This window comes from Ips typographus, linkage group LG15 (genome assembly GCF_016097725.1).
Source record: "Ips typographus isolate SLU linkage group LG15, UJ_Ityp_2.0, whole genome shotgun sequence".
Taxonomy (NCBI): domain Eukaryota; kingdom Metazoa; phylum Arthropoda; class Insecta; order Coleoptera; family Curculionidae; genus Ips; species Ips typographus.
In genome coordinates, this window is record NC_138436.1 from 3,531,565 (window position 1) to 3,556,607 (window position 25,043).

Consider the following 25,043-nt stretch of genomic DNA (forward strand, 5'->3'; position numbering starts at 1 on the left):
TGTAAAGCCTAAACGATCAGTTAAAGTATTATTAGCGACATTAGTGCTATTCGTAGTGATGTTTTTATGATAACTTTAATAACATAACTTTGACGAAGAAAATTATTAATATTAGTGGAATTGGTTGTAGTTCAGTTGAAAGTTTGGGTATGTTTTCAGGTAAAGTGACAGTTAATGATGTGGACGTAGATTTAGATTTTCATATTATTCCGTCAAGTGCTATGAAATATGAGGCTTTAGTGGGTGAAGATTTACTAAGTCAAGTGTCAGTGAGCTTAAGTGATAATGAAGTTGTAATTTAACAAAAAGAAGAAGATAGGCTACTGATGCAAATTGATTTGGTTTCTTCTAAAGATGATGCAGTAGACGTTACTAATATTGAAAATAAAGATTGTCAAGAAAAGGTCAAAAAGATGATTGAGTGTTACTTCCCAGAAAAAACAAAATCAGTAGATATTAAAATGAAGATAGTTCTGAAAGATGAAGAACCGATTTACAGTAGCCCAAGAAGATTGTCTATTGAAGAAAAACAGATAGTGGAGAAACAAATGCAGGAATGGTTAAATGAAGAAATAATAAGAGAAAGCTGTTCAGATTTTTCGAGTCCTATAGTTCTAGTAAAAAAGAAAAATGGTAAAACTAGAATTTGTTGCGATTTCAGAAGAATCAACAAGAAGATAGTGAAGGACCGTTTCCCACTACCACTGATCGAGGACGTATTGGATAGACTACAAGGAGCGAAATATTTTACTACCATTGATTTGAGAAACGGATTTTTCCACGTTAGCGTAAGTGAAGAAAGTAGTAAATATACTTCTTTTGTCACGCATAATGGACAATATGAATATTTAAAGTGTCCATTTGGACTTTGCAATAGCCCTGCTGTGTTTCAGCGGTATATAAGTCATATCTTTCGAGACTTATCGAACAAGAACATTGCGATGTATTATATGGACGACATTGTAATTTTGAGCTCTACTGAGAGGGAAGGTGTTAAAAATTTGGAGATAGTCTTAGATGTTGCCAGGAATTACGGGTTAGACATTAAAAAGGAGAAATGTCAATTTTTGAAAAAAATAATTACATTTTTGGGATACATAATTGAAGACGGTAAGGTCAAGCCATCAGAAGAAAAGGCAGCTGCAATTCGAAATTTTCCTGAACCGACGACCTTGAAACAAATACAGTCATTTTTGGGTTTGACTGGTTATTTTAGGAAATTTATTCCAGGTTATTCTATAGTGGCAAAACCTTTGAGTAATTTGTTGAGAAAGGAGCAGATTTTTATGTTTGGCATAGAGCAGAAGTCAGCCTTCAATGTGTTGAAAGATATGTTATGTAATGAACCGGTGATTCATCTTTATCATCAAGACAGAGAAACCCAGGTACATATATGCTAGTAAACACGGATATGGTGCTTGCTTGATGCAGAGGAGTCCAGAAGATAATAATTTTCATCCGATTTATTATATGAGCAGGAAAACGTCTCCTGCTGAAGAACGTTATAACAGCTACGAGCTTGAAGTTTTAGCTGTCATTCAAGCTGTTAAGAAATTTCGAGTATACTTGCTGGGTATTAAATTCAAGATAGTAACGGATTGTGCCGCTTTTCAAAAAACCATGGATAAAAAAGATTTGACTACACGAGTTGCTCGATGGGCACTAATGTTAGAAGAATACTCTTACGAGATTGAACACCGAAAAGGGACTCAAATGGCGCATGTCGATGCCTTAAGCAGATGTTACTCAGTTTTAGTAATTGATCATTTGATTTCCGCAGAAAATGGAGTTTTAAATCAACTGAAGATAGCCCAAGAACAAGATGACTATATTAAAGCTATAACTCACCTAGCGGGAACAGAAAGCTATTTGGATTATTTTGTCAAAAATGGTGTTTTGTTCAAATACGACAATGGACTAGAGTTGATAGTTGTACCAAAGCAGATGCAGACAGAAATTATAAGGAAGGCGCATGAAGCTGGACATTTTTCAGTTATGAAAACTGCTGAAGTTGTCCAAAGAGAATTTTATATACCTAAATTGACAGAGAAGATAAAGGCTTGCGTAAGGAATTGCATACCTTGCATATTAGGACAAAGAAAAGAAGGTAAAAAAGAGGGGATGCTCCATCCTATTCCTAAAAGTGATTGTCCACTTTCTACTTATCACATAGATCATTTAGGACCGTTACCTTCTACTAATAAGAATTATCAGCACATCCTAGTTGTTATTGATGATTTTACTAAGTTTGTTTGGATATACGCAACAAAAACAACTTACGAGAAAAGTACAACGAGAGAAGTACTGGATCGATTATCACTTCAACAAAAAACTTTTGGGAATCCTGCGAGAATAATATCCGACAAGGGATCAGCCTTCACATCCAAAGAGTTTCAAGATTATTGTAAAAGTGAGTCCATACACCATACAACCATTACTACTGGAGTACCACGAGGAAATCGTCAAGTAGAGAGAATAAACCGAATCATAATACCTGTTTTGACTAAGTTAAGTTTAGACAATCCTCAGAAGTGGTATACACATATAGACAAACTACAAAGAATATTGAATTCTACTTTTCAACGTAGCATCAAAACGACACCATTTGAAGTTTTGATTGGAGTAAAAATGAAAAATAAAGAAGATCTATTGATTAAAGAGTTAATAGAAGAAGAAATGATAAAAATATTTAATGAGCAGCGACAAGAAATAAGAGAGGAAAGTAAGCAACAAATTTTAAAGGTACAAGAAGAAAATAGGAAACAATATAACTTGAGAAGGAAGAAGGCAACAAGATATAAATTGGGAGACCTAGTGGCAGTCAAACGCACTCAGTTTGGATCTGGATTGAAATTGTGTAAAAAGTTTTTAGGACCTTATGAAATTACCAACGTGATGCCAAATGAGCGCTATGAAGTAGTTAAAGTTGGAAATCATGACGGACCAAGAAAAACTTCATCTTGTTCAGAGTATATGAAGCCATGGATTGATAACTTCAGTGAATCCGAGTCGGATCACTAGTCAGTATGGCCGAATTGTAGGATTAGTTAATTAGTGTTAGTGTGTTTGTGTTGTTTTATAAAATTTCCTAACTATGACGTGGTGACGCTTATCGACCAAAGCAAACATTTAACTATCGATAGATTCGCGACAGCACTATGAATTGCTAACCGGTGCGCGGAACGTGATTGGCGAGAGTCAGTATTGGTTGAGACTTGAAAGAGTTAAAAGACGAAAGTTAAAGAAAGCAGACGGCTTTTAATTACTTTAAAATAGACGTAGTTATCAATATTATCATCCAGTTGATAATTAATTCTTTGCTGTTAGTGTTAACGAGAAGATCCGTTCAGTGTAACCACATCCAAACCAAATGTACATATTATAAATAACCCTAGACAATAAACAACGTTAAAAGTACAAAGCCTACATTTCTCCTACACTTTTGGTGGTTTTTATTACTCGGTTAATGATTAATTTGTAGGCAACTGCCATACCACGCTGGATATACCCGTTCCCGTCCAGTTACTGCCCAGCATTCGTGCGGCGCAGATCGAATTTTTGAGATAACGCTCTTTTATTGATATCAAATACGATTTTGTTTATTTACAAAATTCCGTGTTTTTTTTAGTAAAAGTGGTGTTCAACATCATAGTGAGTTTATCAGCCCTGTACAGGCTGTTATAGACAATAAATTTTATAAATTTTAAATCGCCAATAGTTTTGTTTTGGTGTACATGTCATTAGAGGATGACGCGGATTCAGTCTCATCGTTAACATCACTTATATCAGTTGACGGCGAAATATCACCCGAAGACACCAAATGCCAAAGAAGAATCTTGATCGACAGACTAAAGTCGAATACAAAATGTAGACGATGTACTGAAATTCTGTACAGTTTAGAACGAAAACACAAAGTAAAACATCAAACTATATCCAACCACCTACGCATCGTACACGATAGGAAGCCCAAACCAAATTCAAGTCAAACTACGAGATACGCTCTCGTAAACACTAAAGAACAACAACCTACATCGACTTTGATCGACGACCAGGTTATTACAGATCAACCTTCCGTAATGGTTGAACCACCAAAAATCGACGGCGATGGAATCACGTTGTCAATCGATCAAAGCGACAAATTTATCACTCCGCTCAAAACCGTGAAGTGGTCGAACGCTTTCGATGAAAGCCCAGCAGCAACGCAAACCAGTAATTTCTTTGAGCCTCTTCAGACAGATGATGTTCCGATTCAAACCCAAATGGATATAGAAAATAGCGCTTCTCCCACTGAAAAAGAAATAAGAAATACAGCCCAGCAAACACCATCCAAAAAAAATGAAAAGCCTCCCCCAATTATTCTGCCAGGCCATCTGAAAAGCCATGCTGAATTAATTAGTAACATCAAAGCTTTAGTGAAGAGGAAGTTCTCACTAAAATATGCAAAGAAATCTGTCATTATTTACTGCGACTGTCCAATTGATTGGTCAAACTTAAAACGAAATTTATTAAATGAAAAAAGAGAATTTCACACATACGCCTCTACTAACGAACGCACACATGCTTTTGTGTTACGTGGATTATTAGGAAACATTTCACCCGAAGATGTGAAGGAATATCGAATGAACCTAGAATATCGAATGAACATACGCAATAATAAAAAACCACCACCTCCGCAACCCTCAAGAAAATATATTGATGCTCCCCAGCCAACCCAGCCAGCGTGGAGCACCCAACAGCAAGCCACTCAATCCCAGCCACTCGCTGATATAAACAACAGAGCGCACTACGATTCGCACTTTCCAGATAAACTAAACAAACGACAAAATTCATCTGGAGAGTCGGATGCGCATCAAAGTAAGTTTTTAACCCTTAAAAGCAAATTTGAGGAATTAGAATCGCTTAAAAATATTGATAACTTAATTAATGCTCTTACTCATTACACAACCGTACTGAGAAATTGTAAATCTCCTGAAGAAAAATTTGTAGCATCTCAAAAATTTTTCAGCTCTGAGTTAAAAAACTTTAATATTTAAATTCACTTATTTTACAGCTACTTTAAAAATCAATAACGACGTACCTACGTTTCACTACTTTGTCTTTACTCAACTACTAATTTTCCTCAAACTCTATCTAAAAAATCTCAACTGTAAGTTACATTCAATATAATGGGATGGAACGCTAATGGACTTAAAAGCCACTTTGGTGAATTTATCTTTTACTTGAACAGCAGAAAGCTGGATGTTGCATGCGTTTGCGAAACTAAACTTAACCAATCAGACAAACTCAAAATTAGAAACTTTGTCATAGAAAGAGCGGATAGGCCTAACGCTCGAGGCGGAGGAGTAGCAATCATTATAAACAGTACAGTAAATTATACGAGAATAGCACCGTTTCAAACTTCTATAGAGCATGTTTCTGTCGAGTTAGAAAACAATACTATAATCACATGTATTTACGCACCACCAATGAACGATTTTTCAATAAACGATCTCTCAGCTCTCTTTCCTCAAAATAAGAAAACTCTCATAATAGGTGACTTTAACGCCAGAAGTAGGCTTTGGAAAAATAGGCGATAGCAGATTTCGTTATGCTCCGCCATGATGTTCAATTATTACACACGAACACTCCAACCCACTACCCTCCTAATGGCATGTCCCCGTCTTATGTAGATCTGGCCTTAAACTGCGGTTTACGCCATTTAAGTGATCTCACTGTTGAAAATGCTTTAAGCTCGGATCATCTTCCCATTCACCTAACATTGGACGGTGAGAAATTGGCTGACTAACGAATATTTTTTTCATATCGAAACTTCAATTGAGATTTGTACAAACTTCGAGTTTCACAAAACATCAAAATTTCCAACCGGATTGAGTCACCTGAGCAAATCGAATTAGAAATAAAAAGCCTCACTAAAATAATTCAACGGGAACAAAATCGATTAGCTACCAAACATGGTCATAGATCACAATCAGAAAATCTTCCCCCAGAAATCGTAAATTTAATTAATTTTAAAAATAAAGTGCGTAAAAGATGGCAACGGTTTAAACAAGAAACAGACAGGTTGAGAATGAATGGCTTATGCTCAACCATAAAGCAACGTATATCAAACTTCAAAAATGAATGTTCTACTAAAACTCTCAGTCACCTTCTGACCAGTCCCTATGGAGAATGACCAAAAAATTGCGCAACGACCTCACTAAAATTCCAAAAATTTCTCACAATGGCGTAGAATATTTCACCAACCCAGACAAATCAGAAGCTTTTGCTACTTATTTGGAATCAATTTATACTGAAAGCCCGCACACGTTACCCAACCATGCAGAAATCACAAATACAGCCAATAAGTTTGTCAGTCAAATTTACCCTATCCCTCCACATATTTTGCAAACACTCCGAGTGAGTCCACAAGAGATCCGAAACACACCCAAAACGTTCCCCAATAATAAAGCCCCAGGCCCAGACGGAATAGACTATAGACTTTTAAAAAATCTACCACGCAAAGCTATAGTTCAATTAATGAAAATAATTAACGCAATATTTGAGCTGCAACATTTTCCACCCCAGTTTAAGCAGGCTATAGTAATTTTTATTAATAAGCCAGGTAAAAATCCTTCATTGCCTTCATCTTATCGACCGATTTCTCTGCTCAATACTTTATCTAAAGTCGTTGAAAAGCTTTTTCTAACTCGGTTTAGAAAATATTGTAACGAGCGAAAGCTTATCCCTGATGAACAGTTTGGTTTCCGCCCGGGTCACGTCACCAATTTACTTGCTGCCAAGATCGTAAATGACATTTTTGATGCATATAACCTTAAAATGAATACTACCTTGCTCTTACTGGATATGGAGAAGGCCTTTGATAGCGTTTGGCATGCTGGGCTACTTTACAAATTGGCAGTCTTACATAATATTCCTCTGTATTTTGTTTCACTTCTAAACTCTTACCTCTCAAAAAGAACATTTCAAGTCAATATTGAAAACTCATTTTCAGGCTACCGAAACTTGAAATCTGGCGTACCTCAGTGAACAGTTCTGTCTCCCCTTTTATATACTTTGTACATAGCTGATTTTCCGAAATTTCCCCTCACAAACATTGCCCTATATGCAGACGACACTGCAGTATACAGCAAAAGTTTTTACGCACAAGCCGCTAAACAGCGGCTCGCACATCATTTAACCCTTATTACCCCATATTTTCAAAAGAGGAAACTAAATATGAACGCTGCTAAAACTGAATTAGTAGTCTTCAATAGAAAATTCACTAATAACAAAATCATAAATCCCCTAATTGTGAATGGGGCCGCAATCCATCAAAAAACAGCTGCAAAATATTTGGGTCTAATGTTAGATGATCGTCTGTCTCGCCGCACTTTCTCCGCCCAACAAAAATTATATCCCCTTACTTGTGCAAAATCTCCACTAAGTCCCTAAAATAAGCTATTAATATATAAGTGTATATTTAGACCTGCCCTCACTTATGGGGCTCCTATATGGTGCTCTATATCTGACACCCAAAGAAAGCGGCTCCAGGTTTTTCAGAACAGAATTCTTCGAGGTGTACTGTCAGCTTCAAAATACACAAAAATTCAAGATCTACACGATTTTACCGGTATAGAGTATATTTCACAATATATACAGTGTGACCCATTTAGAATGGAAACACTCCTATAAAATTTTAGGTTATTAACCGATTTCAATGATTTTTTTTTTGAAATAATTAGGAATGAAATGTCTATTACGGGAGAAAATTTTAAATATTTATTTCAGTTTTCAGGTCATATTACGATACTTTTTCTTGATAGAAAATGGAGAATTTTTATTAGCGATTTTTTTATTGAAAAAATTACTACGCCACTGGATCTATAGTGCTTTCAAATAGCTGTGACCAAAATTTCATGAAAATCCATTCATTAATAACAAAGTTATGACAAATTAAAATTCAAAAATCCTCTAAGCTAACGGTCACAAAAGAACACCCTGCATCAACTGTTGCCATAGAAATGGTGTTACTATTTACTTGTTTATTATTACTTATTAATTGATTAATTACTAAAAAAAAAAAATCAAAAAAAAAAAAAATCAAAAAAAAAAAAATTAAATAAAAATCAAAAAAAAAAATTAAAAAAAAATTTGGTCACAGCTATTTGAAAGCACTATAGATCCAGTGGCGTAGTAATTTTTTCAATAAAAAAATCGCTAATAAAAATTCTCCATTTTCTATCAAGAAAAAGTCTCGTAATATGACCTGAAAACTGAAATAAATATTTAAAATTTTCTCCCATAATAGACATTTCATTCCTAATTATTTAAAAAAAAAAATCATTGAAATCGGTTAATAACCTAAAATTTTATAGGGGTGTTTCCATTCTAAATGGGTCACACTGTAGATGACTTATCTGAAAAATTTTATAGATAAAAAATATCCGCATCTCATCTGACAAAAAATTTAACCCGAGTAAGATTCGACCCCGCAAAACCTATCAAACACGGCCCACCTTATAAAAGGCTTCCGTAGCGATTCCCAAAAAAAAAGGGTACGATAAACGTCCTAGATATGGACATAAATATTTACAGCGCTCGAATGCGGTGGCAGGTTGCAAAGTTTGAAATTGGAATTCTTCAATTTCTAAATTTGTTTATCTTGTTATCGCAATGACAACTAGTTTACTCACTATTAACAATATAAATTTATACTTATTTATTTCACACGTATTTAAACATACACAATTTTTGAGCTGGTTTTTGAATTTTATTTTTCCAGCAATGCTTACAATCAAAATTAATATACATACGCAATTTTACTAACTCTTATCTCTCGCGCTAGCGATATCTTATTCCTCAAATGTCTGCATAAGGGTTGAAACCCAGGTGGCAGACCCACTGATGCGTCTGTATTCGCACTCCCTGGATGTATTTCTTGGTCAAAACATCGACCACCGTGATTTATCACGATGTTGAAGTTGCTTCTTAGTGCGCTCGGCGTAACAGTTGTAACAACATTCATTTTATGTATTTACATCCATAGTGTAATACCATAATTTGTTGTAATTTTGAAATATATGTATTTGTTGTTGTTGTTGTTGTTGGTTCCCGTCCGATCACCGCAGTCAACCAGCGTAGGGCGTGGTTAGTACTTGGATGGGTGACCGCCTGGGAACACCACGTGTAGTTGCCTTTTTTACACTTGTGGACGATAATGATATGAAATGTATGCTTTTTTTTTGAAGTCGGTTATATCATCTCTTTAGAAACTAACTACAGCTCTGAGATAATTTAGCCATTCATTTCAACCATGCAACCATGAAAATGACATTTGCATTTCTCCTACACTTTTGGTGGTTTTTGTTGAGATAATATTTTAATATTTATGTTCCAATAGACAACCCACAAAACACGCAGTCAGCTGTGCATTTATGTTTAGTGGGTTGGTAGTCTTGATATATAGTAACTTTTGTTTTTTGTTGGTTGGTTACTAGATTAGTACCGGTAATGGAGGTTATGTATGTCGATGTTGAACTGATTCGCTGTTTTTTCACGGTTGCATTATTTTTCAATAAACTTCTATTAATTTTCCGGTCATCGGCGTTTTAATTAACAGGTGATTTGTTTGATGGCTCAAACTTTGGAAGTTCAGTATCACCATTTTGTTGAAAGCAGAAAATCTTCTGTCCATAGTCAATGGCACAGAAAAGATGCCCGCCGATCGCTTTGATCTGAAGAGTGGAAAGTTTGGGATTTGAAGAATTCCAAAGCACAAGTGCTGTTGTTATCGACAATAACACAGCAGCAGATGCAATTTTTAATAAATTGTGAGGATGCCGCTCAAATGTGGGGACGATTAATTTCAATTCATGAACAAAAGACTGAAATCTCAAAGGAACTACTTTGGCAACGGTTCTACGAATATAGGATGCCAGAAAACGCGTCAGTTGCTGAACATATTTCCTCAATAGAACTTTTAGTGAGACAGTTAAAAGATGTGAAAGAACATATAAGTGTTAGTGCCATTTGCTCCAAGGTCATTAACAGTTTACCATCCAAGTTCAATGCTTTTCGCACTGCATGGGACTCTGTGTCTAGTGATCAACAAACTTTTGAAAATCTGACAGCCAGACTCCTGAAAGAAGAAACCAGAATGACAAATGATGACTCTGAAATGTCCAGGCTTGCATTAGAGGTGAGGGCACTGCAAAGCCAATTGGAAAATACCAACCTCAAGAAAGGTAAAACCAATATTCAAGACTTAAAGAAAACCACTACTTGTAATTATTGTAAAAAGAAGGGTCATTGGGTGCGTAAATGTAGTAAAAGAATGTATGATGCTAAGAAAAACCAAAATAATCATGACAGAAATGATTCTCCACCTTCAAGTTCAGCATATATCTGCGACATTTCATCTTTGTACAGTGCAAGTCATGATTTGGAAAACGATGAGTGGATTTGTGACTCAGGGGCTAGCATGCATATGTCTGGTCATAAAGAATGGTTTAAAAACTTGAAACCTATTGAGAATCCCAAGTTTGTCAGAATTGCAAATGACAAATTGATAGAAGCGACTGGACCAGTTTCCACAACTTCAATGGCATGATAGAATCATAAATAATGTACTGTACTTACCAAATATTAGTAGAAGCTTGTTTTCAGTGGGAGTAATGACTGATAAAGGGTTTACTCACCATTCCTATAAAGACAGATGTGAATTTCGTGACAGTGATGGAAACATTTCTTGCGCTGTAGTAAGGAAAAATAATTTGTGGATTATGAAATTTAAAGTGGTACCTTCACTTGAATGCAACTTAAGTCTTGCCAGTAAAAATTCACTAAGATTATGGCATGATCGTTTAGGTCATGTTAACTTCAAGGCCATTTTGAATACTACTAAACTAGTCAAAGATTTGAACATTAATGACAAGGAGGACTTTTTCTGTGAAGTTTGTCAACTTGGTAAGCAGTCAAGGAAGTCACATAAGAAACTCGAATCCAGAAGAAGTGAAAAACCAGGAGAAATGATTCACTCCGATGTTTGTGGACCAATGAACATCTCATCCTCCAGTGGATCAAGATACTTTGTATTATTCAAAGATGACTGCAGTGGATATCGAACTGTCTATTTTCTGAAAGCTAAATCAGAAGTTTATACAAAGTTTGTGCAATACCAAGCTTATGTTGAAAGACAGACTGGCAACAAAATAAAAATTTTAAGAAGTGATCAAGGTAAAGGTGGATACCTCAACAAAGAATTCCAAGACTATTTGAAGAAAGAGGGCATATCACATGAATGGTCAGCACCCTATACTCCACAACAAAATGGCAGATCTGAGAGGGAGTTGAGAACTATTGTGGAAAGTGCTAGATCAATGTTGATAAATAAACATGTCCCTCAGGAGCTGTGGTCAGAAGCAGTGAACACAGCTGCTTATCTGCTTAACAGAACAGCTTCTAGTCAAGTTCAAAAGATGACGCCTTATGAAAAGTGGTTTGGAAGAAAACCTGAACTGAAACACATCAGAATTTTTGGAAGTCCTGCATACATGGTATACCACCTCAATTTCGCAAAAAGTGGGATCCAAAATCCAGAAAATTCTTGTTTGTTGGATTTGAAGGATATTCTTCAAATTACAGACTCTGGGATGCAGCTAAAAGAAGAATAGAGGTTAGCTGCAATGTAACATTTAATGAAAATGAAGCAATGGATTTTGAAGAAGAAGTTTTTACTCTGAAATTTGGAAACTTTGAACGTACTACTACTAATGAACAGACTGAAGTTGAGGAAATAATAGAAGAAGAAACAGACAACATCGAAACACCCAGTGAAACTGTAACTGAGTCTTTAAATAGTGATGATGACTCATATCTTGATGCTGAAGACTCTTATGATTTTGGAAATAACGAGCTATTGAATGAGAATAATTTTGAAGAGCGACAACTGCGTGACAGAACCAAGATTTCAATACCATCTAAGTTTTCTGATTTTTATATGGATTTTCCTGAAGCTAACTATAGCTCTATTTATGAACCTGGCTCTTATGAAGTTGTGCGGACTCCAGAAAGTGGCATATAGCAATGGAAGAAGAAATAGACTCTTTAAAAGAAAACAATACTTGGGACTTAGTGAAACTGCCTCCAAATTCAAAAGTGGTTGACACTAAGTGGGTTTTTCGCGTAAAAACTGACGAAGACGGTAGTGTGCAACGTTTTAAAGCCAGACTTGTAGCTCGTGGTTTTACACAAGAAAAAGGAGTGGACTTTGAAGAAACATTTGCACCTGTAGTTCGTTATGACTCAATTCGTGTTTTGCTTGCATTAGCAGCTGAAAAGGACTTACAAGTTTCCAATTTTGATGTGCAAACGGCGTTTCTCTATGGTGACCTGAAGGAGTGTGTTTACATGAGGCAACCTACTGGATTTGTGAGTAAGAAACATCCAAATTTAGTATGCAAATTAAATCGAAGTCTATATGGACTAAAGCACTCTCCAAGATGTTGGAACCAAAAATTTGTGTCTTTTCTTGAAAAATACAAATTTAAACAACTAAAGTCTGACCAATATGTTTTTGTTGGCAGTTTTGCTAATTCTGTAATCTATTTGGCAATTTACGTTGACGATGGCTTGTTATTATCTCAGTCAAAAATAGCCATTAAAGAACTTATTGATACTTTGCATTTCAAAGTGTTTAAAATTACAGTTAATTTAGACAATAATAAATTGCATTTTGTGGGACTGAAGATTGAACAGAATTTAGCAGCTGGTAAAGTTTTAGTTCACCAGCAATCATACATCACAAAACTGTTAACTAAATGTAATATGACCGACGCAAAACCTGTAACAGTTCCAGCAGATGTAAGTGAGCCACTGTCTTCACCAAAGGACAACTCAAGTTGTAATAAAGATCAACCTTATCGTGAAGTAGTTGGATCTTTAATTTTCTTAGCATCAAGTCGCCCAGATATCTCTTACGCTGTGAATCAAGTAAGCAGATTCTTCAATAACTGGACTGATCAACACTGGAAAGCAGTAAAAAGACTCTTGCGTTACTTAAAACACACACTACACTACAAACTTGTTTATGCAAAATCAACGAAAATAGATGTGATTGGCTACAGTGATGCAGATTATGCTGGCTGTATAGATACACGGAAGTCAACCAGTGGTTATGTATTCATCATTGCTGACGGACCTGTAACCTGGAAGAGCCAAAAACAAAATGTGGTAGCTCAGTCAACAACAGAGGCTGAATATATAGCTTTAGCTCTAGGAACGCGGGAGGCTTTGTGGTTAAAGTAATTTCTCAAAGAATTGGACATCAAAATACCCTCAATAAGGATAAATGTGGATAATCAATCAGCGATAAAGTTGGCTCATGCTCACCAATTTCACAGCAGAACCAAACACATCGACGTGAAAGTGCATTTTGTGCGGGATGAATGTGAAAAGGGCAATATAATCGTAAGTTATGTGAACAGCAGTGAACAGTTAGCAGACTTATTTACTAAAGCGCTTACAAAAACTGTATTGTCTAATTTAATTGAAAAGCTAAACTTGTCATAATTTTTAAATGCTTTGTTATTGGACAGCTACACATAACTTGTTCGTGTGTTACTTGTTAATAGTAGTTCTTAAATATAAATGTGATGTCTGTAAATATTCAAATAAGTGGGAGTGTTGAGATAATATTTGAATACTTATGTTCCAATAGACAACCCACAAAACACGCAGTCAGCTGTGCATTTATGTTTAGTGGGTTGGTAGTCTTGATATATAGTAACTTTTGTTTTTTGTTGGTTGGTTACTAGATTAGTACCGGTAATGGAGGTTATGTATGTCGATGTTGAACTGATTAGCTGTTTTTTCCCGGTTGCATTATTTTTCAATAAACTTCTATTAATTTTCCGGTCATCGGCGTTTTATTTAACAGTTTTTATTACTCGGTTATTGATAACTTTATAGGCAACTGTGGCCGAAAATTATATGAAATTTATGCTTTTTTCTTTGAAGTCGGTTATATCATCTTTTTAGGAACTAACTACAGCTCTGAGATAATTTAGCCATTCATTTCAACCATGAAAATGACATTTGCATTTCTCCTACACTTTTGGTGGTTTTTATTACTCGGTTATTGATAACTTTATAGGCAACTGTGGACGAAAATTATATGAAATTTATGCTTTTTTCTTTGAAGTCGGTTATATCATCTTTTTAGGAACTAGCTACAGCTCTGAGATAGTTTAGCCATTCATTTCAACCATGAAAATGACATTTGCGTGATATTACGTTAAGTTACGTCCGAAAGTGTCCTTCTTGTCAGCGGTATAAAGTATCGCAACAAGCGCCTCCTGGGTACATGCAACCGTCACGAAATAACCGCCCCTGGGAAACCGTCTGTACCGATTTAGTTGGCCCGTTACCCCGTTCCGCAAAAGGAAAAAATTACTTGGTAGTGTTTCAAGACCGATTTACTAAGTGGGTGCAATGTCGAGCAATTAGAAAAGCAACAGCTCGAGCTGTAAGCCAAGCTTTGTACGACGAAATTATAACTAGATTTGGGTGCCTACGAACCGTTTTGTCCGATAATGGCACGCAGTTTACCGGACAACCGTTCAAGCAATTGCTTGCGGAGCTGGGCATTGCTCACCGGCTAACTCCACCGTATACGCCCCAAGCCAACCCCGTTGAGCGAGCTAATAAGACTCTCAAAACCATGATCGCCCAGTTTTGCGAAGGGGATCACCGTAAGTGGGGAGTGGGACGTGCTCCCCGATTTGCTGTTTGCCGTTAACACGTCACAACATGACTCTACCGGATACACGCCGGCTTATTTGAACTTTGGTCGGGAGTTAGAGCCACCAAAAGCTCTATACCGTTCTGTCGGACCGGAACCCGACGGCGCCGAGCCGTTAAGGGAACCGATATTGGGGAGCACAGCAACCGGCTCAAACAGCTCAATGATATTTATGAGCTGGTCCGTTTAAATCTGGGTCGGGCGTTCACCACTCAAAGCCGGCATTATAATTTGCGGAGAAGAGAGTGGCGGTGTCATGTGGGAGATCAGGTTTATCGGCGTGAAAACCCCTTGTCATCCGCGGTCCGAGGTTTTGCCTCAAAGCTAGCGCCTAAGTTTTCAGGGCCCTACACCGTGGTTAGGGTTCTTTCTCCGGTGGTGTATGACATTAAAAGCTGCACCGGTAAAATTCTGCGCCGTATTCATGTTAAAGACTTAAAAGCGGCGCATGACGGGGCCGAATTTAATGAAGCCCGCGTGTAAACCACGCTGTGAGTTGGGGCGGGTGACAACCGTTAGCAACCGTAACGCAAGCCGTATTTGTTACCGTACCGACCGTAGCCGTTATTCTAGATGACTGAAAGAAAGCGGATACCGAAGTCTCGGCAACGTTTGCCGGGAGAGCCTCCATTTGCGGCGCCTCCCGACTCGGCGGCAGTGTGCGTCAAGCGTCAGTCTATTTTGACTTTTGTGAAAGGTTAGAGTGAAGGCGGGAGTTAGCCGACAATGTGGCTTTTTTAATCCCAAATTAAATTAATAAATAACACAATAAATATAATATACAGTTCACCACAGTTTCGGTGTTTAAATAAATTCCCTCGGGCAGCAGTAAGCCCGACATTTTGGTCCTTCGAAGACGGATTAGGAAAACAAGTGTTTTTCTACCAGTTCATAACCTGAAAATAAAGGGTTATTTTTCAGATTTGTAGGGGATATTAGCCCTGAAAGCAAATAAGCGTCTGCTGTGGAGAAGCTATAACCCGCACCGAACTACGAGTTTACGGGTCCATCGGTCATCACAAGTACTACAACATAGAATAAAGAGGCTTGTGTCGGGGGTAAGTTCTTCGATTTTGTATCTAACTTCAGTCCATGCTTGGTAAATACAGTTGGCAATTTAATTTTATTTTCCTTAGTGTGTTTATGTCTAGAAGTTAAGTCATTAATGAGTAATAAGTAAGTAAAATTAGTAAAATGACCTCCAAAAAGGATATTATTAGGAGGCTAAAAAGTGACCGCACACAGTTGGTTGCACAATTGAATAGGTTTAATCAATTCATTACCAATTGTGATGATTCGGCTAATAAGATCACTGTAAATGAACGTTTTGTGCGTTGTGAATCATTGTGGGACAATTTTGATAAAATACAATTAGAGCTAGAATTTTTAGATGAAGCTCATGAAGCTGAAAATAGTGAACAGAGAAACAATTTTGAAGAAATGTATTTCGAAACAATATGTCTTTTTAAGGAAAAATTACAAAGCCGTAGTTTGTCTGATTCAAACATAGTTTCTAGTGAGTTAAGTCAGAGAAACGTCAATTCTAATGTAGTAAAATTACCACCATTGGATTTACCTTCTTTTGAAGGATGCTATGATCAGTGGACCAACTTTTTTGACAGCTTTATGGCTTTAATACACTCTAATACCAGTTTAACAAATGTGCAGAAATTTTACTATTTACAATCATGCCTTAAGGGTGAGGCAGCACATGCAATTTCATCTATACAAGTTACAGATTTAAATTATGAAAATGCTTTCAAATTATTACGAGAGCGTTATGAGAATAAGCGACTTATTATTCAAAGTCACCTGCGTCTCTTATTTGAATTAGCACAAATAAATAAAAGTAATCACATTGAGCTACGTTGTTTTTTAGATACCATACAAAAAAATGTTAGAGCTTTAAAAAGTTTAGGAGAACCAGTCGAACATTGGGATACATTACTAGTGTATATGTTTACTTTAAAATTAGATCTGAATACTAGAAAAGATTGGGAATCTTATAACATTAAAAATAACAGTCATAAGTACACAGATTTTATAGCTTTTTTAAATGAGAAGTGTCAAATTCTTGAAAGTGTTGAGAGTAATAGTAAAAACTTGAGTAACCTTCACTTGAATAAAGGCACCTCCAGTAATACACAACGTCCTGGACCACCTAATAAGAGGTTTTCATCTAATTCTTATTTTGGTAGGAATCAATGTTCATTTTGTCAAAATCATGGTCACTGGATTAGTGAATGTACCAAGTTTTTGCAGTTACCTGTTAAAGACAGAATTAATGAAATCAAAAGGCTACATCTTTGCTTGAATTGCTTTTTATCAAATCATTTAAGTATTAAGTGTACTAGTAAGCGTTGTTCTAAATGTGATAAGCCACATAATGTTTTACTTCATTTGAATTTTAAAAATACTGAAAACAATGTTTCAAATAATAGTTGTAAAGTAAATTTCTCAGAAAATTCTGATTCTCAAAATGAAGATACTGCAGTTGTTTCATCTGCAAACCAGTCAATTATAGCTCACAGTTTTGATCACCATAATAATGAAATTTTGTTATCTACAGCTAAGGTACTAGTTTTTGATAAGTATGGTAAGATGCATGAAGCACGGGCTTTACTAGACTGTGATTCACAGTCAAATTTTGTTAGAAAAGAATTAGTACAAAGCTTAGGTTTAGGTTAATAAGCGGTTCAGTTTCAAATTCAACACTATCTGTGACAATTAAATTCAAATCAAAGCATAATGAAGTATCTGAAAAATTGAAATTTATAATTTTAGATCAAATTACTAACCACTTACCTACATTTCCAATTAATAAAAGTGAATTAAAATTACCATGTAATATACATATGGCTGATGACTCTTTTGACACTCCAGGGCCTATTGACTTGTTAATAGGAGCTGAAATATTCTATGACTTACTGTTAGCAGGTCAAATACGAATAGCTGAAGGAATGCCAATCCTTCAAAAAACTAAACTAGGTTGGATTGTTTCGGGCAGTATTCGTACAAATAATCATCCATCAACCTTAAATAACTCCTCAAATAATAATTTTAATCAAACAATTTGTAATCTTACCTCTAATAGCAATATTCAACGTCAGATTGAAAAATTTTGGATAATGGAAGAAGTACCTTCAATTAAAATATGGAAACGAGAGGAGATCGAATGTGAAGAATTTTTTAAAAGCTCATTACAAAAGGCAGAAAATGGTCAGTATATAGTTGCATTACCAGTTCGTGACGGAATCAAAGAGTTAGGAGATTCAAAACAAATTGCTCTAAAAAGATTTGGAAAGTTGGAGCGAAAATTATCAACTGATTCTAAATTGAGGACTGAATATATTAAGTTTATGACTGAGTATGAAGATTTAGGACATATGTCACCTATACCAGAGTGTGAAATAAAGAGTTCAAATCCACAGTTTTATTTACCACATCCAGTATTTAAAGAGTCGAGCAGTACAACTAAAGTAAGGGTAGTCTTTGATGCTAGCGCTAAAACTAATAATGGTATCAGTCTAAATGACAAGTTGAAATGTGGGCCAGTATTACAAGACGATTTGCTTTCTATTTTAATCAGGTTTCGACAACATTACTGTGTGATTGGAGCTGATGTAGAAAAAATGTATAGGAGAGTTTTAGTAAGTGAACAACAGAGGGATCTTCAGAGGATCATTTGGCGTAAATCTCCTGATGAAGAATTAACTCATTACAGATTAAATACAGTAACGTATGGCATGACGTCAGCATCGTACTTGGCTATACGCTGTTTAATATCGAAGCTGCCAATGAGGAATCTCAGACTTTTCCTGAAGCATGTCGTGTAATAAAAAGAGATTTTTACGTCGATGACTTATTGTCCGGCGCACCTTCTATTAGTGAAGCTATACAACTAAAAAATGAAATCGCACATATATTGCAAAAAAGGGGTTTTCTTTTGAGACAATGGGTTTCAAATAAGGCTGAAGTTTTGAAAGACCAACCATATAGTGCTAAAATAAAGCATTATGTTGTTGAAGAGGCTGTCTCTAAGGCTTTAGGAGTAGTCTGGAATAGTAGGGAAGATAGTCTGGAGTATACTGTCAATTTGGAAAAACATCACAAGGTGACAAAAAGAATCATTTTGTCACTAACTTCTAAATTATTTGACCCGTTAGGATTGATTGGTCCTGTAATCATACATGCCAAAATAATACAACATAACATTTATCATGGGATGATCCTGTTTCTTCAGATTTAAATAAGTTGTGGTGCAATTTTTGTGAGAAGCTTCCTATTTTAAACCAATATAGCATTGTTAGACATGTATTTTGTGATAATCCAGTAGTGATAGAATTGCATGGTTTTTGTGACTCTTCTGAGTTAGCATATGGTGCTTGCATTTATGCTAGAACAATTGATACTGATGGCTCTATTGTCTCTAATTTAGTTTGTGCTAAGTCTCGGGTAGCACCAATAAAGTCTTTGACATTGCCCCGATTGGAATTATGCGGTGCTGTATTGTTAAGTAGGCTCATGAAGGAAACAATGGAGAGTTTAACTATGCCAATCAACAAATTCTACTATTGGACTGATTCTAAAATAGTTTTATCTTGGATAATAGAAGAACCTGCTACGTGGAATGTGTTCGTTTCTCACAGAGTTTCTGAAATTCAGCAATCAACAAATATTATAGAATGGCGACATGTGAGGAGTGAGGAAAATCCATCTGATTTGATATCCCGAGGATGCACTCCTGACAAATTAATTTGTTCAGACTTGTGGTGGCATGGACCTTCATGGTTAACAGTAAATTCTCATGATTGGTCACCCAATACTTTTACTGAAGCTGATTTTAACAATTTACCAGAAAAACGAGCAAATAGAAAAATATTCACGACTTTTACAAATAATAATATAGATATTTTTAACAAATTTTCTACATTTTCTAAATTGCAAAGGGTGATGTGTTATATTTTAAGATTTTTCAAAAATATCACCACAAATAAGAATAATAAGAGTTTAGAGTGTTTAACAGTGATTGAATTAAATGACGCTTTAATTTATTTAGTAAAACTAGCTCAAGGTTGTGTGTTTAATGAAGAAATACATGATTTAACTTTAAAGCGAAATATCTCCTCAAAAAGTAAATTATTACCTTTGAGTCCGTTTTTAGATTCCAATGGAGTTCTAAGGGTTGGGGGTCGCTTAAAGAAGTCTAATATTTCTTATGATCAAAAGCATCCTATAATTTTAGACAAGAACCACATTTTGAGTAAGTTACTGATTGTTCATTATCACAGACAGAATTTACATATGGGTCCTCAAGGATTATTGTGCTGTATACGTGACAAATTTTGGATATTGGGTGGAATTAATACTATTAAACGGGAACTTCGGTCTTGCATAATTTGTTTCAGAATGAAACCCAAACCTTTGGAAGTTTTAATGGGTGACTTGCCTGAGGCTCGTCTTACACCTAAAAGACCATTTTTCAACTGTGGCCTAGATTACGCTGGTCCTTTCAATATTAAATCATCTAAAATTCGGAACAGTAAGATTTTAAAATCGTATCTGTGCCTTTTTGTTTGCTTTGCAACAAAGGCAGTTCATTTAGAGATAGTTTCAGACTTGACCACAGAAGCTTTTTTAAATGCCTTAAAGAGATTTATTGCTCGTAGAGGCAAGTGTCAAAATATATTTTCGGATTGTGCTTCCAACTTTGTGGGTGCAAATCGGGAAATTAAGGATTTGTATAAGTTAATTAGTGATAAGGAAACTAATGTTAAACTTAAGGATTATTTGTGTCATGAAGGTATAAATTGGAATTTTATTCCTGCTCGGTCCCCTCATTTTGGTGGACTGTGGGAATCCCATATTAAAATAGCGAAAGAGTATATGAAAAAGGTGGTAGGGAATTCGTCACTCACGTTTGAGGAATTGCCAACTGTGTTTACCCAAATAGAAGCGTGCATGAATTCCCGACCCTTAAGCCCTCTTTCTAATGACCCTAAGGATCTAATGCCTTTGACTCCGGGTCATTTCCTAATTGGCGAACCATTACTGTCCTTGGTAGAACCAAACGTAAGGGACGTTAAGTGCTCTCACCTAAAGAGATATCAACATCTTTCTCAACTAGTGCAAACCTTTTGGAATAGATGGAGTCATGAGTATTTGAATACTTTAAATCGTCGATCTAAGTGGCAAGTAAACAATGATAATTTTGTCAAAATCGGTGATTTAGTGATTTTGCGAGAAGACAACTTACCTCCATTAAAGTGGAACTTGGGGAGGGTAATAGAAGTGTTTCCTGGTTCTGATGGGCTAGTGAGAGTGGTGTCAGTACAAACTGCTAAGGGTATATTTAAGAGAGCGGTTGCAAAGATTTCGGTCTTGCCAATAGAATGATGTTCATTCTATCATTTTAGCTTAAGTTTAGTTTTAAGTACCTTTGTTTATTTTTAGGTGTTGAAATATGTATATCTTTCAAGGGGGGCGGTATATGGTGTAACCTTATAATTGCGGTGGCAACATTGTAACGTCGCTTTAGACTGTCAAGCGTCAGTCTATTTTGACTTTTGTGAAAGGTTAGAGTGAAGGCGGGAGTTAGCCGACAATGTGGCTTTTTTAATCCCAAATTAAATTAATAAATAACACAATAAATATAATATACAGTTCACCACAGTTTCGGTGTTTAAATAAATTCCCTCGGGCAGCAGTAAGCCCGACAATTGCATTGAAACGATTAAAACAACATTAAGCTGTATTTAGGATAAGATCCATGTGAGCATCAAACTGCTGCGGTTATATTGTTACAGAATCAATTTGCCGTCACTACAGTCATCAGGCAAACGACACCCATGATTAACACTGCAGAGCTGACCTAAGGAAAACACCTCGATCACTCACCTCTCAACTTGAGAGTTGCCAGTATGTTTAATCTTCATTTAAACAATAGGTTATTGACATGACATGATTTAAGTGTTTAATTATTTTCAATATGGCTCAATCGAACTCATTAAGAAATAGTAAACATCCGCATAATGTGTTTGTATAAGCTATATTATGTAGGACGATCAGTAGGCAGCATTTGCAACATCAGGTTTACAGCGACCACCAAACTGTTTTGTTTGTGAAACCAGTAAATATATTGTAACTTATATTTGTACAACAGTTTGAACATCACTGGTAATACTGGTTAGTTTTAAGTGATTGTAGTAGTAGATAGAAAAATAAAGTTAGTATTTGGTTAAAGCACAGTCTTATCATTACTCAATTAAACACACACAGTTATTAAAGCATTTTTATTTAAAGTGCCTAGTTTTAATTAGAGTCAAATCGCAAAGAGAAAATACGCTACTAGCTAGCATCTTCATATATTATTTTAATTTTATCCAAAATGAGTAAATGTAATATTGACAAATTTGTATTTAGCGTAATGGCAATTTGCCCTAATATGTCAAGCACAGATTTGTTAAAATTAATAGAAAAAAAGTGCTATTTTGAAACAAATTGTAAAAGAAAATAAATATTTAAAATTTAAGTATCCAAGTGTGATCGTTCGATATCTGCAACAAAATAAGGAATATGTAATAGGAAATTTTGAGAAACCGAAAAAAAGCTTTTTGCTAGACAAAGTTTCCATTATGGGTGAAAAAAACCGTATTTCTAAAAGTGGTTTGATAATTAAAGAGGTACAGAGTAGAGGTATATCTAACGAAAATCTTTTAAAAGAGTTAAAATCTGATTCCTTTATTCAAATGTTATGTTCCAAATTAGGCTGGAAGTGTAACAAAAAAGAATAAAAAGCTTATTTTCTATGCCTGTTTCACTTATTTGCAAACACCAATAGCGCCACCAGAAAATAAAAATTGTCAATTATTGCATGCTGATAATGTAGACGTTGCTCTAGGAAACGATGCTGAAATGAATTTATCTTTATTGCCGTTAAATTATCATAAAGATGTTCAAAGTAAATTGGAATTGTCGCCGGCTGTCATTACTAGTGAACAATTTATTACAGTCGCCTAAAAGCTACAGCACTTCTAATTTTACTACAGCACTTATTAATCAAGGACCTAATGAATCGTTCCCAAGCAGACAGTGACATGACCTACCCGATTGTGTCGGCGTTCTTTCGAGGATGGATAAATAAAAATACAGGCAATCCGGGCAAAACCAGGTGTCATCCTAAAATCCTCAAATGGGGCGCATATTTCTTAGATTTTCACAATGTCACTCTGTTTTTGAATGCAATTGATAGTATTGAAGTGACTGAACTCTTAAAATTTACCGGGACGAAAAGGGTATCCCCAGATCATCCGGATCAGATCATTTATCGGAGTAAGAATTTTGGGAGAATCTTGATCAATCACGGGTTTGTGTTCTTCTTAGATGAAAAGGTCATCATGGACCGAAATACTTTACTAATGTGCAAGGACACCTATGTAGCTCGATTCCAAACATTAATATCAATGATCAACAGGGTAGACACTATGTTTGAATCCTCAGAATGGGAAGTCTTGAATCAAATATACCTATTGGGTGATAAATGCTTGAGACTGGTGGGGAATCAGGCTTACGATGCCTTAAAACTAATGGAAATTAATAACAAACTTGATAAAAACTATGACTTATTGAAACAAATTTTCAATAAATTATCTGATGGTGCTGAAACAAACGAATCTTATCCATCAAATAATAATTTGGCACATTTGGAAGCATTGGAATTAAAATTGCCGATCAGTTCGAATGACATTTTGAATGAAGTAGAAGAGTTGCTTCAGGAGAAGGATGTTTTTAACTGTTTGGTAAAATGTAGTTTTATTATCAATTTGCTTTCTCTGTTTCTTCTTCTAACGCTGACCAAAATTGGAAAACAATACATGTGCAATGTTGTCTTTATATGTATTGTGTATGTGCATGGGAGTATTTTAAATGCATGCTTCTTATATGTATCTTTTGTATTTGAAGTGTATCAAAACACAGCTTTTTCGAAAATGTAGGTTACATGCATCTTAATAAAATATACGATTTTTATTACACATTTCAGAAACAGCGTCTAAAAATGTTGGGAGCGCGGAATTATAAGGAGCTAATTAAACGTGGAATGGAAAAATTATGTACGGATGAGTTTATGTCTATGTACAGTTACGTGGGCCACAAGAAGAAAAAACCTCTAAAGGGGTTAAAAATTGCTCAAGCATTAATTGGTAAGTTGTCAAAAGTTCATACATACTTCCAGCTTTTTTTAAAAGTACTCAATAGTACGTATCTAATGATCAATTAAAATTGAGGACTCTAATATATATCATATTTTTTTATATTTCAGAAGCAGTACAGCTGTATTCTGAGGGGGTCACCATAAAAGACATAGAAATTCAAATATCCATATTTCTGTCAAAGGCTCCTGAGGGATCAAAATTTATTTGATAAGCCTGGCCCTAATATGGTGTTACCTGATATGGTGTTTTAAAAATTTTGTCTGTTATTTAGTTGTCATCCCAAATTAGCATTATATACACTACAAATTTTTCTTACAAGAAGGGGAAAACCAATAGGAAAACACACATATCAGCCTTCTCCCCGCATATGTCAAATATCTTAAATATATAAAAATTAATTCTATATATGTCGAGAAGGCAGTGTTTTCCTCCTTCTTGTATTCATATATACACCTCCACTTTGCGAATATATGGACTTCTACTTCACTTTAAAATGTATTTCTTGGTTTGGGTAAAAAAAATTTCAGCAAAAGATTCGCCGTCCAAGAGCTTTTGAGTGGTTAAGACAAAATTAGTACCAATATTCAAAAATAATTATTCGTTGGGTACCCAAAATTGTATGTGAATAGAATATTTTTTGTATATTCTGAAAGATTACTATAATATTATAGGAAGATTCATAAATATATCTTATGAATATTTCAAAAATGTGTGATTTGGATATTACTGGAATATTCTAAGGTAATATTCTCTGTACATTAAATGTTCTATTTTGAATATTCTACTAATATATAAGGAATATCTGTTGTTACTAGGGTGCCCCCTCCTAGCTGAAATCCTGGGTACGCCCTTGCCTTTAGCTATGCGATTAATCGATTCAGATACTCACTTAGTAGGTACGGTACGGAAAAAACGATGTGGTTTGCCAAAAGCAGTTGTATTAAAGAAACTTCAAAAAGGTCAAATATTTGCGCAGCAGAGTAGGGAGGGTCTAATTTTTATAAATTGGAAAGACAACATAAATGTTTTTATGCTGTCAAGTAAACATACTG

The 25,043-nt window shown here is 35.4% G+C and overlaps 2 long non-coding RNA genes across 2 annotated transcripts in view; one reads left to right on the forward strand and one right to left on the reverse strand.

The window, feature by feature from the left end:
* Positions 1–8,025, reverse strand: part of LOC145738484 (uncharacterized) — a 74,584-nt gene extending 66,559 nt beyond the window's left edge. Inside the window, exon 1 of the long non-coding RNA XR_014180771.1 lies at positions 7,628–8,025. This is a non-coding gene — a long non-coding RNA (uncharacterized LOC145738484). The remainder of the gene's footprint in view (positions 1–7,627) is intronic.
* Positions 1–25,043, forward strand: part of LOC145738479 (uncharacterized) — an 89,428-nt gene that overhangs the window by 23,947 nt on the left and 40,438 nt on the right. The gene's annotated exons all lie outside the window — the stretch shown is intronic.